At 45.2% G+C, this 12,054-nt stretch overlaps 1 protein-coding gene across 4 annotated transcripts in view; it reads right to left on the bottom strand.

Moving 5' to 3' along the window:
• The window catches only part of FBXO25 (F-box protein 25), an 809,765-nt gene extending 800,263 nt beyond the window's left edge, over positions 1–9,502 (bottom strand). For all 4 annotated transcript variants that reach the window (XM_086926400.1, XM_086926402.1, XM_086926401.1 and 1 more), the window contains exon 1: positions 9,383–9,502. The gene's annotated coding sequence lies outside the window, so the exon portion shown is untranslated. The remainder of the gene's footprint in view (positions 1–9,382) is intronic.
• Positions 9,503–12,054: the final 2,552 nt, after the last annotated feature.

Genomic DNA, 12,054 nt, shown 5'->3' with positions numbered 1-12,054 from the left:
TTTACTGCTTCATCTCTTCATCGCTCTTTCTCTGTCTTTACATGTCTCTGTTTCATGTGCTTGTGTGTGTTTTGTCTCAGTCCTTTTCTTCTCCCTCTGCGTTTGTTGGTCCATTCCCGATTTCCAGTCTGGCTGTTGCGGTCTCTCTTCAGTTACTGTGCCTTCCTTCACCTCATCCATTGGTCTCTCTGTCCCACATATGTCTGTGTTGTCTTGTATGCATTTATGTACCTCGTTCGACTTCCTCTGATTGTCTCTGTCCTACTTCTGATAGACCAGCCATCCTTCTCATATATTTCTGTCTTTATAAATTAATTCCTCTCTAACTCTCTCGCAAACATAACTATGTGTGTCCATCTCTCTCACCAATATGTGTGTGAAATGCTGCCTGCATTCCTCTCATTTATTTGTGTGTGTGTGTGTGTGTGTGTATATCTCTTATGTTGTGGGTATACGCAAAGAATGGAAGTTCAACCCCCGCCGAGACATGGTTCCAACTAAAGTCTTCGTTATTGTTTTAATAACTGCATATTCATTAATGATTTTCTAAAATCTGCATTTGGCTTCCTGAAGAACAGGTGGGACACAAAGGCATTCTTCTCCACCCTCTCCTGAAAGTTAAATACCCAAAACTAACTAGCTAGGTTTTATGCAGGCCTACGGCAGACAGCTCACTGGGTTGATGTGCTGGCTGTAGAGATCTGTATGTCAGTGTAGATCACGTATAGGACAACTCAGCAAATTTGTGCACTTGCAACAGGTGTGTGCGCTTGTGTGTAATACACAGGTTACAGGTTACAAAACCAATAATAGCTCAGTGAGTTTGCGCACCTGCTGCACTTTGTGTGTTTGTGATAGTAATTATAGCTCATTTGGTTTGGCGCACCTTCTAAAAACATAACATTTGTTTCTTTCTTTACATGTGCTATTGGCGCTTTTTCACTTTTATATTATCAGATGCATTAATGCTTTTTAATAGCTCCATCAACAAATGCTAAATTGACTGCCTTACATTACATCGCGTCTGGACTACGGCAACATTCTTTATCTGAGCTCAAACCAGGCAGTCATCAAACGATTACAGCTTGTGCAAAATTCAGCTGCGAGACTTCTGTGCAGAATTCCAAAAACGGCCAGGGTGTCAAAACATCTGAACGACCTACATTGGCTCAGGGTGGAAAACTGCATCAGTTTTAAAGCCCTGAGCTACATGTTCAGGATCAAATCAGGAACGGCACTGGAATACCTGCAATCACTAGCCACTCCCTACCTACCAGCAAGAAATCTGCGCTCCCAAACAGCAGCAAACTTTGCGGTCCCCAGGTTCAGACTGACAAGAATGGAAGGAAGATCCTTCTCTGTCAGAGGGCCTATTCTTTGGAACACACTTCCCCCCTACATCCGTAAAGAAGAAAACTACGCCAGGTTCAGAAAGAACATAAAGACTTGGCTCTTCCAGAAACAATTATGCTAAATCATGCTCAACCACATGCCATCGGCGCCGGGAAACCCTTCTTGGGTAGCTGTGCGCCATACAAGTGTAAAGAATAAATAAATAAAAAAATTATCAGAATTCGAACATGTAGGCAAAAGGTCATCCACTGATCCCTTCAAGTCATGGAATTCATTCAGAAGTGAGCGAACCGTTAATGTTAATCTTATAGCGCCTGATATGGTGCACCAACACTAAGGCATTTATATCACCTTTTTGTTAGGTCTCCCTAACTAGTACCACCCTCACCACTGCCATCCTTTCATTCAAAAGGGCTCTCTATTGCCCTTAAAGATCCGCATTTTAAACAACTATTTTCAAATCATTACTCTTATGTTTTCATTGAAGTTTGTTTATTCTTGAGTAGCTTCCCCTTACATGAAACAACGCATCTATGTATTCAGTATACTTGTCTATAGCTATGTATTGACCTGTCGGCCTATTTCATGGAAATCAATATGTGAATGTTGAGAAGGATGCAGCTGTGAGAGCTCACTGGGAATATTCATATTAGCATAAAATTAATTTGTCTACAGATTGATTGCTGTGCAGTGGGAATATGAAAACGTAGTGTTCATTGCAGTACATGGTATGCTTTTAATGGAGCGACTGATGAACAGAGTCAACCCTGCTTCGAAGACTGGTTGTGTGTCGTTTACTTCCTCTTCTTGTGTATCTCCCTCCACTGAAGGCTGGCCTCTTTACATGTGTCTTTCCAATGCTTACTTTTCAGGCAGTCTTTTTTTCTGGGTTAAGTACTCCATGAGTGCATATACCTTCCTCGCCTCTCCTTCATGCTCTTCTCTTCGCCTCTCCACTGTGATCCAAGTTGCTCTTATGTGTGTGCTTCTCTCTTAACCAGGGCCGTCTTAACAGCATTATTGGCCCCCAGGCAAAGTAGGAATGAAAAGGTTTAATGCAAAATGAGTGCATGGTGCCCTTATGCTCACCAGCCCCCCGGCCAACTGCCCAGGGTGCCCATGCGTTAAGATGGCACTGTCTCCACCCCTTCGGTGTTGTGCTTGTGTGTCTTTTCTATCCCCTACATTGCTTTCTTGCCGGTTTGCTTCTCCCCATTCCACGTTGTGCTCTCTCTTTTGTCCATGTGCGTGTTCACCCTCAATCAATGTTGCTCCCTCACTCTATCTATCGCCCTCCCTCCATCTATCTATCGCCCTCCCTCCCTCTATCTATCGCCCTATCTCCCTCTATCTATCACCCTCCCTCCTCTCTATCTATCTATCGCCCTCCCTCCCTCTATCGCCCTCCCTCTATCTATCTATCGCCCTCACTCTACCACTCTCACTCTACTGCCCTCACCCTACCACTCTACCGCCCTCACTCACTCTACCGCCCCGACTCACTCTACCGCCCCGACTCACTCTACTGCCCTCACTCTACCGCCCTCACTCTACCGCCCTCACTCTACCGCCCTCACTCTACCGCCCTCACTCACTCTACCGCCCTCACTCACTCTACCGCCCTCACTCACTCTACCGCCCTCACTCACTCTACCGCCCTCACTCACTCTATCGCCCTCCCTCTATCTATCTATCGCCCTCACTCTATCGCCCTCCCTCTATCTATCAATCGCCCTCAGTCTATCGCCCTCCCTCCCTCTATCTATCGCACTCCCTCTATCGCCCTCCCTCCCTCTATCTATTGGCCTCCTTCTCTTCCACCCACCTCCTTCTCAAACTCCCTGTTCTCTTCTCTTCTCCTGTGCTGATCTGCTGTTCTCTTCCACCCGACTCCTTCTTTAACTCCCTGTTCTCTTCCCCTCTGCTAAACTGCTGCTCTCTTCCATCTCACCTCCTTCTCTAACTCCCTGTTCTCTTCTCTTCTTATGTGCTGATCTGTTGCTCTCTTCCACCCAGCCTCCTTCTTTAACTCCCTGTTAACTTCTGCTGATCTGCTGCTATATTTCAGCTCACCTCCTTCTCTAACTCCCTGTTCTCTTCTCTTCTCCTGTGCTGATCTGCTGCTCTCTGCCACCCCACCTCCTTCTTTAACTCCCTGTTCTCTTCTGCTGTGCTGATCTGTTCCTCTCTTCCACCCACCTCCTTCTCTAACTCCATGTTCTCTTCTCTTCTCCCGTGCTGATCTGCTGCTCTCTTCCACCCTGCTTCCTTTCTAACTCCCTGTTCTCTTCTCTTCTCCTGTGCTGATCTGCTGCTCTCTTCCAACCCGCCTCCTTCTTTCACTCCCTGTTTTCTTCTCCTGCGCTAATCTGCTGTTCTCTTCCACTCACCTCTTTCTCTAACTGCCTGTTCTCTTCTCCTGTGCTGGTCTGCTGCTCTCTTCCACCTGCCTCCTTCTTTAACTCCATGTTCTCTTCTGCTGTGCTGTTATGCTGCTCTCTTCCACCCGCCTTCTTCTCTAACTCCCTGTTCACTTCTCTTCTCCCGAGCTGATCTGCTGCTCTCTTCCACCCGCCTTCTTCTCTAGCTCCCTGTTCTCTTCTCTTCTCCTGTACTGATCTACTGCTCTCTTCCACCCGCCTCCTTCTTTAACTCCCTGTTCTCTTTTGCTCTACTGCTCTGCTGCTCTCTTCCACGCCGCCTCCTTCTTTAACTCCCTGTTCTCTTCTCCTGTGCTAATCTGCTGCTCTCTTCCACCCGCCTCCTTCTTTAACTCCCTGTTCTCTTTTGCTGTGCTGATCTGCTGCTCTCATCCACCCCACCTCTTTCTTTAACTCCCTTGTCTCTTCTCTTCTCTTGTGCTGAACTGCTGTTCTCTTCCAACCGCCTCCTTCTTTAACTCCCTGTTATCTTCTCCTGTGCTGATCTGCTGCTCTCGTCCACCCCAACTCCTTCTTTAACTCTCTGTTCGCTTCTCTTCTCTTCTCCTGTGCTGATCTGCTGTTCTCTTTCACCCCGCCTCCTGCTCTAACTCCCTGTTCTCTTCTCCTGTGCTAATATGTTGTTCTCTTCCACTCGCTTCCTTCCTTAACTCCCTGTTCTATTCACCTGTGCTGATCTGCAGTTGTCTTCCTCCCGCCTCATTCTCTAACTCCCTGTTCTCTTCTCCTGTGATGATCTTTCTGCTATCTTCCATCCACCTCCTTCTCTAACTCCCTGTTCTCTTCTCCTGTGCTGATCTGCTGCTCTCTTCCACCCCACCTCCTTCTTTAACTCCATGTTCTCTTCTCCTGCGCTAATCTGCTTTCTCTTCCATCCGCCTCTTTCTCTAACTCCCTGCTCTCTTCTCCTGTGCTGATCTGCTGCTCTCTCCCACCCCACCACCTTCTTTAACTCCATGTTCTCTTCTCTTATCCTGTGCTGATCTGCTGCTCTCTTCCACCCGCCTCCTTCTTTAACTCCCTGTTCTGTTCTCCCATGCTAATCTGCTGCTCTCTTCCACGCCGCCCCCTTCTCCAACTCCCTGTTCTCTTCTCCCGTGCTGATCCGCTGTTCCCTTCCACCGCCTCCTTCTCTAACTCCCTGTTCTCTTCTCCTGTGCTTATGTGCTGCGATCTTCCACATATATCCTTCTGTAACCGCACACACACAAACAACCACAAACACAACCACACACACACACAACCACACCCAACTACAACCACACATATAAAACCACACATACAACCTCACACACACACAACCACACACATCCAACGACACACATCTATCTATCGCCCTCACTCTATCTATCGCCCTCACTCTATCTATCTATCGCCCTCACTCTATCTATCTATCGCCCTCACTCTATCTATCTATCGCCCTCACTCTATCTGTGGCACCACCACAGCATCACTCAGGGGCACCACAGCATCACTATGCGCTACCACAGCATCACTGAATGCCACAACATCACACCACAACATCACTCAGCGCCACCACCGTATCAATCTGTGAAACCATTCAACAACAACTGGTTCAAATATGTTCTCTCAATGTTTCAAGCTTTATTACAAATGTCACAAAAAGATGTTAATATTTCACTTCTGTTCTTGGATTTTCGTCACAATAAAATACACTGAACATAATTTTCACAAAAGTTATTGACAAACGTTTAAGCTATTGCCATTATAAATTACAATAACTTTTATTTAAGTATTAATTATTTAAAAAAATGTAAAGCCATTGTTATTTGTAATATCAATACATCTAAGTCACGTAAATACAAAACATGTTGCATTACAAATGCCATAGGTGTCACATTTGCAAAAGATAAAAGTATTGGCATTGTAAATGACAAAGCTATTCATTTCGCTATTTTCAAAACCAACACATAAATAAAAAATGTGTCATTTACAAGACCAATAGCTCAAACTTTCCTAATGCGAGACCTATTGCATTGCAAATGCTTGTTTTTTCTAGCGTACAACTAAATGTAAATGTCTGTGAATTGTGCACATATTTCAGAAATGGAAAGCACAAATGAAGCACTTTTTTGTAATTCTTAAGTATGGCGGAAGCAAATATTGGAATATGATCAAAACAAATTAATGCACTTGGTGATTCATTTCAACACATTATTGTTTATTCTCTGTACAGTTTTATTAAATAACTGGGTCTGTGAAAAGTTAATGGTTATTTCAATTGAAAATATGTTGTCTGTAATGACAGTGCGCTACCATCCCATACTTCATTCTACGGCACTCTACTGTGCGCTAGTCCACCTTACTCCCTCTATGCTTTGCCACTCCACTCCACTACTCCAATCAACTCTATGCAGCTCCAATCTACGACGCTCCATGTCATTTCACTCTAAACCATTCTTCACCATTTCAGTCTAATCTACGCATTCCACTGTACAATACTCTAAACCACTCCATTCTAGGACACTGGACGTCATTTTACTTCACGCTACACCACTCTACGACACTTTACTTTAACCTAGGCCAGAGTTATTCAAACCATGGGGCGCACACCCCTGGGGGAACGCGACGCCATCTCAGGGGGGGCGCGCACTCCACCAGCACCATAAAATTTCACCTTTCATCGTTTCCCACGGCGGCGAGGCAGAGTGGAGCTGCAGGGGCCCTAAGAAGGGGTTAAGACTATCAACACCTCATTAACATGTCAAAAGGTCTTTAAAAGACGGAAACACCCATTACATCGATGTCAAAAGATCGCGGTGCCATCACACCACGACTTTGACATCGCAGTATAGTTTGAATCGCATGCATTTACTATGCATGCGACAACGGCGGGGTCAAATGCCAAACACAAGCACGAGGCTAGGTTTGCTGCAGTGTCAACTTATTGTAATGCACAAGAAGTTCCTGCTCTGGTCGAGGCTTTGGAAACATACAAGTACGGCATGAAAAACAAAACACAAGCACGAGGCTTTGTGAAATAACTATAATTACGCATGAAATAAGTATAATTCTGCATTACATTATTGTGTGCCAAGAGGTTGGTGGTGGATGGATGGGTGATGGGTTGGATGGATGGATGGATGCCTGATGGATGGATGGGTGCATGTGGATGTATGGGGGATGGATGGATGGACAGGAAACCATCTTTTAATTGTATTGTAAATGTATTTGATGAATGTCTGAACTTATGCATATGCTATAATGCTGAAACATTTTATCATGTATGTATATTAATGTACCTAATTTTTATCATTGAATTATGTTTTATAATAGTAATTAAAATGTATCCAATGTGCAAAAACGTTTGTTGATCATTTTTATTTTATTTTTGTTTGGCAAATGCCATTGTTCATGTGCTAGTGCTTATTAGAGATTTGCCTGGGTATTATATTCACACAAATTGTTTTGCCCTGACCCAGGAAATTGATCCATATCAGGGGGTCCTTGTTTGTTTCACGGATGGATGGATGGATGCATGATGGGTGGATGGATGAATGATGGATGGATGCATGATGGATGGATGGATGGATGGGTGCATGATGGATGCATGGATGGATGATGGATGGGTGGATGGTGTATGGGGGGATGGATGGATGAATGATGGAATATATGGATGGATGGATGCATGATGGATGAATGCATGATGGGTGGATGGATGGATGGATTGGTGGGTGCATGGATGGATGATGGATGGGTGGGTGTATGGATGCATGATGTGTGTCTGGTGGATGTATGGATGGATGGGTGCATGATGTGTGGATGGATGAATGATGGATGGATGAATGATGGATGGATGCATGATGGATGGATGGGTGCATGATGGATGGATGATGGATGGGTGGAAGGATGGGTGCATGGATGCATGATGTGTGGGTGGTGGATGTATGGGGGATGGATGGATGCATGATGGATGGATGGATGGATGGATGAATGATTGATGGATGGATGGGTGGGTGCATGATGGATGGATGGATGGGTGGGTGGATGGATGCATGGATGCTGCGATGCCAAACACAAGAACGAGGCTTTGAAAACATGCAAGTGCGGCATGAAAAACTAAACATAAGCACGAGGCTTTGTTACTGAGGTTCCTGCGATGCCAAACACAAGCACGAGGCTTTGGAAACATGCAAGTACGACCTGAATAAATGTGGTGACATAAATGTAACTCTACAGTGCTTCTCAGTGGAGAGCATAGTCTTTGAATGGTACTCATTTTATTGACCACAGAAGTTTCTTTGAGGAGGCTTTGCAAGAATTAAGTGGAGAACCCATTACAATTTGCACACATTTTATCTTGAAAAATGTAGTTTTGGACTGTGTAGTAAGCCTCTGTCATTTCACCGCACCAACTCGCAAACCTGCAGTTTTCTAAACACTCTTACTGTGTTTAACATTATTAGCCAGATATGGACTGTGAAATGCGGATGACGGTCGATTATGTAGAATACCAGATTCCAGAATTTTTTGTCAAGTGGTGGGGGGGCCCAACATCTAAATAAATTCAGATGGGGGGGCTCAACCCACAAAAGTTTGAAGACTTCTGATCTAGGCTATACTACTCTATGTCACTCCACCACACTCTATGCCACTCAACGCTATGCTACTCCACTTGATGACACGTTACTTAACAATATGGTACATCATTATACTTTTAGCCTTGTTGAACAGACACGCTTGTGTACAGCATGGCTCAAACTCATTTGCAAAGGCAATTGCTCTTGCATAGAAGGAACCTATTGCCTTTACCAAAGCTTGTTTTGAAGCCATAACCAGTCGCTTCTCTCATAGACCCTCTCTAAGGAGCACACTTAAGTCACCAATAACTATAAGGAAAGTGGACTAAAAGCATGGAATGGTTTCCTTTGCATGCAAGACTAACCACAATAACCAATGGAATGGACTGACTACTAACTTTGGGCTCACGAATAGCGTGTTACTCGCCGTAAAGCGCTTCAACGCCTCGTCAGAGGTAGTAAGTCCTATATAAATACACTCCGCTCTTTTCAACGTTTACCCTGAATTTACACCTACGTCTAAGATAAACAGTACATGAAATAATTTATTATTTGCAACTATGGGTTCGCAGGATACATACAACATGCCTTAGAAAATACCTTTCTAGCACCCAAACATACAAAATGCATTAGGACAGCGTATTGCTTTTTAAAGCGGTATAACGCGGATAACATTTAAAATATTTGTCTTGAAGATCTTGTCTACCCCTCCAATATCCGTATTTTTAAACGGAACACATTATTCTAAATTTGAATTTCCGTGGCTATGTCTTCCTAACATCGCAGGGACGCGGTAGGAGAATTCTGCTGTTAAAACTGAACAACAGGGGGCGGCAGAGCCGCTACGGACCGTACCAACTGCTTGCTAGTCTGGGCCAAGTACAGGGTAGCCAGTGTTGGTTTTATAACGACAGGGAAGCTACGTATGTCGTACTTCACTATGCCCACTTCAGGGCCGCCGTAACCTTTTTCACCGGAGGAACGCCATCAAACATGTACGCGCCCGGTGAAACATCATGATTCACGAAGACGGAGCTGGTAACTTACCTCGCCACCCCAGGAAGCAGCTCGATTAGAAACCAACCGCTCAGCGCAGACAACACAGAATAGCTGCTACGTCATCCGGAAGGCACCAGGCACGTACCCGATCAGCCGTATGGCAAGTGCTACAAGCTCCGCCTGTGTTGTTAGTACTGCAGCCTCTGTGGCACGCGCACTACGTACTGTGTGGTTAGGGCACCACCTCCTTAATGCTAACGAAAACGTTAATCGAGTGTCTCTCTGAAGTGTATCCATAGATTTCCGGGGAAGTTAAGCAGCCTTTTCTTTTTGACACTTTATGGCTATGCCACCATCCTACATGTCGAGACTTCCAATTTTGTTAATTCCAAGAATGTGTTATTTTAGGATCGTCCTTTTAACACATTCTCTACTCCAATGAGCCTTCTTGAAGAAATTAATTTCCTACGGTATTGTTCTCTACATCGCCCTCAGATGTTGACAGGTATGCTGTTAACGGCCTACAGAATTCCCCTGATCTTATTTTTGACCTCTCTCTCCTGTCTCTTCCCAAATGTGGGAGCAATTAAAACCTGTACCCTAACCTCGGTACCTTAAACTGTAACCAGCAGTTTTGAAAATTAAAAACTATATAATATTATACTTGGTCTCCGTGTTTTAACTGGAAATATAAACGTTCAGGTAGTCACTATTTGGAATACCTGTCTGCTCCTGAGAAGTTCTGGTACTCTTCTATTAAATGTATTGCTGCAGTGCTGATACATACAGGTCAAATTAAAGAAATGCAGGTACTCAAAATCGGACAGTACGAGCCCATTTAAAGCACTGGTCTTTATTTCTCTCATCGCAGTTATTACGTTTCGGTGTTTCCCACCTGCAGACACCAATAATTATCCTTTCACACCAAGTCATTAAACATGAGGTAATTCCCATCGCCGACATGGGAGAAAAGGAAGTCCAAAAGACAACACTCCACACTCATCGCCATATAAGGCTAGGAGGTACTCGAGTACTTACTGTTTTTTCTCATGTTCTGTCCGGGGCATGTGTTGGAGGTTGGGGCAGGGCTGGGCTGGCTGTAGCGGTCATCGGATTTGAATTTTGAATTTAAAGGAATTTGACTTGAATTTGAATTTGAATTGAATTTAAAGGAATTTATAGAGCGCACGTATACCCAGCGGTTTCATGGCTCTAGAGGATGCTTAGCCCAGAGGCATTGGAAAGAAAATTACTGAGGTGGAAAGGCTTGTGAAAAAAGAAAAGTCTTAAGGGCCCTGCGGAATTCCAGGTAGGAAGGGACAGATCTAATGTGCAGAGGGAGAGAGGTCCAGAAGGTCGGGGCTAGAACAGCAAATTTCAGACCCCCTGATCTGCTACAGAAAGAAGGAACTTAGCAGAGGAACAGAGTTCTCTGCTGGGACGGTAAACCTTGATTGCAGATGAAATAAACGCAGGAGCAGTCCCCGCAATGGCCTGGAAGGTAGTACAGCCCAACTTGAAGAGGGCCGTTCTTTAATTGGCAACCAATGTAATGATTTAAGTAATGGAGTAATGTGATGGAATCTGGGCAGCCCATAAATCAGGCGGGCAGCCTGGTTTTGGACTAGGTGAAGGCGACGAAGGGCATATGCGGGAGCGCCGTTATACACTATGTTCCCGTACTCCAGCCGAGATAGGACCATTGCCATTAGGATCAGTTTTAAAGCCGGGAGAGAGAAGAACCGGGAGATTTTCCTTATAGTACGGAGAGCAAAAAAAACCAGGAGGAGACTACTGAACTGATCTGGGTGTGGGGTGTGCGGGGTTATGTTATGTTATGTTAAAAATGCTTGTTACCGCGCACGGACACCAATTGGTTTCATTGATTAAGTGTAATGCCAAGTGTTTTAACTGAGGATGAAGGTAGGGGGGGAGTGCCCAGGGAAAGAGGCCAGAAGTTGGGGGACCAGGGGCTGGGAGTGCTACCAGTGACGACAAGTTCTGTCTTGTCCGGATTTAATTTAAGATGATTGCAGTTCATCCAGTCTCTAATGAACAGCATGACCGATTGAAAGTTGTGAATACTAGCGGGGGAATGAGAAAGATGAAAAATAAGTTGGAGGTCATCAGCGTAGTTATACACGGTGACCTCCATCTGCTGTAGTGCAAGGATAAGTGGAAAAATGTAAAGATTAAATAATAAGGGAGAGAGAGAAGAACCTTGGGGAACACCACACTGGACCGTGCGAGGGGGGGGCAGAGAATTCGGCAAGATGGACAGCCTGGGTACGATCTTTTAAGAAGGAGTTGATCCAGGTCATAGCTGGGCCCCCGCTACCCGCCGCCTGGACACGGGTGAGAAGGATGGAATGATCAACCGTGTCAAAGGCGGCGGAAAGATCTAAAATGACAAGGGCCTGGGGGGTGTTGGTGTCTAGCCCCTCTCTTAGTTCGTCCATCACGGAGATGACAACCTTCTCGGTAGAATGCCGGGGTCGAAAGCCTGCCTGACGGGTAGCAAGGCCCCCACTCTCTTCCACGAAGGCGCCGAGAACCTGGGTGACATGGGCCTCAAGGACTTTGGCCAAAAAGGGGAGAAGGGAAATGGGGCGGTAGTTTGATGGAGAGACGGGATCGGCCCCAGGTTTTTTAAAAATGGGAATGATGGTGGCCGCTTTGTAGGGAACTGGCACAACGCCCTGTTCAAGGGAGTCGTTCAA

Source organism: Lissotriton vulgaris, chromosome 6 (assembly GCF_964263255.1).
Source record: "Lissotriton vulgaris chromosome 6, aLisVul1.2, whole genome shotgun sequence".
In the NCBI taxonomy this organism is placed as follows: domain Eukaryota; kingdom Metazoa; phylum Chordata; class Amphibia; order Caudata; family Salamandridae; genus Lissotriton; species Lissotriton vulgaris.
This window is presented reverse-complemented; position numbering and strand designations above follow the sequence as displayed.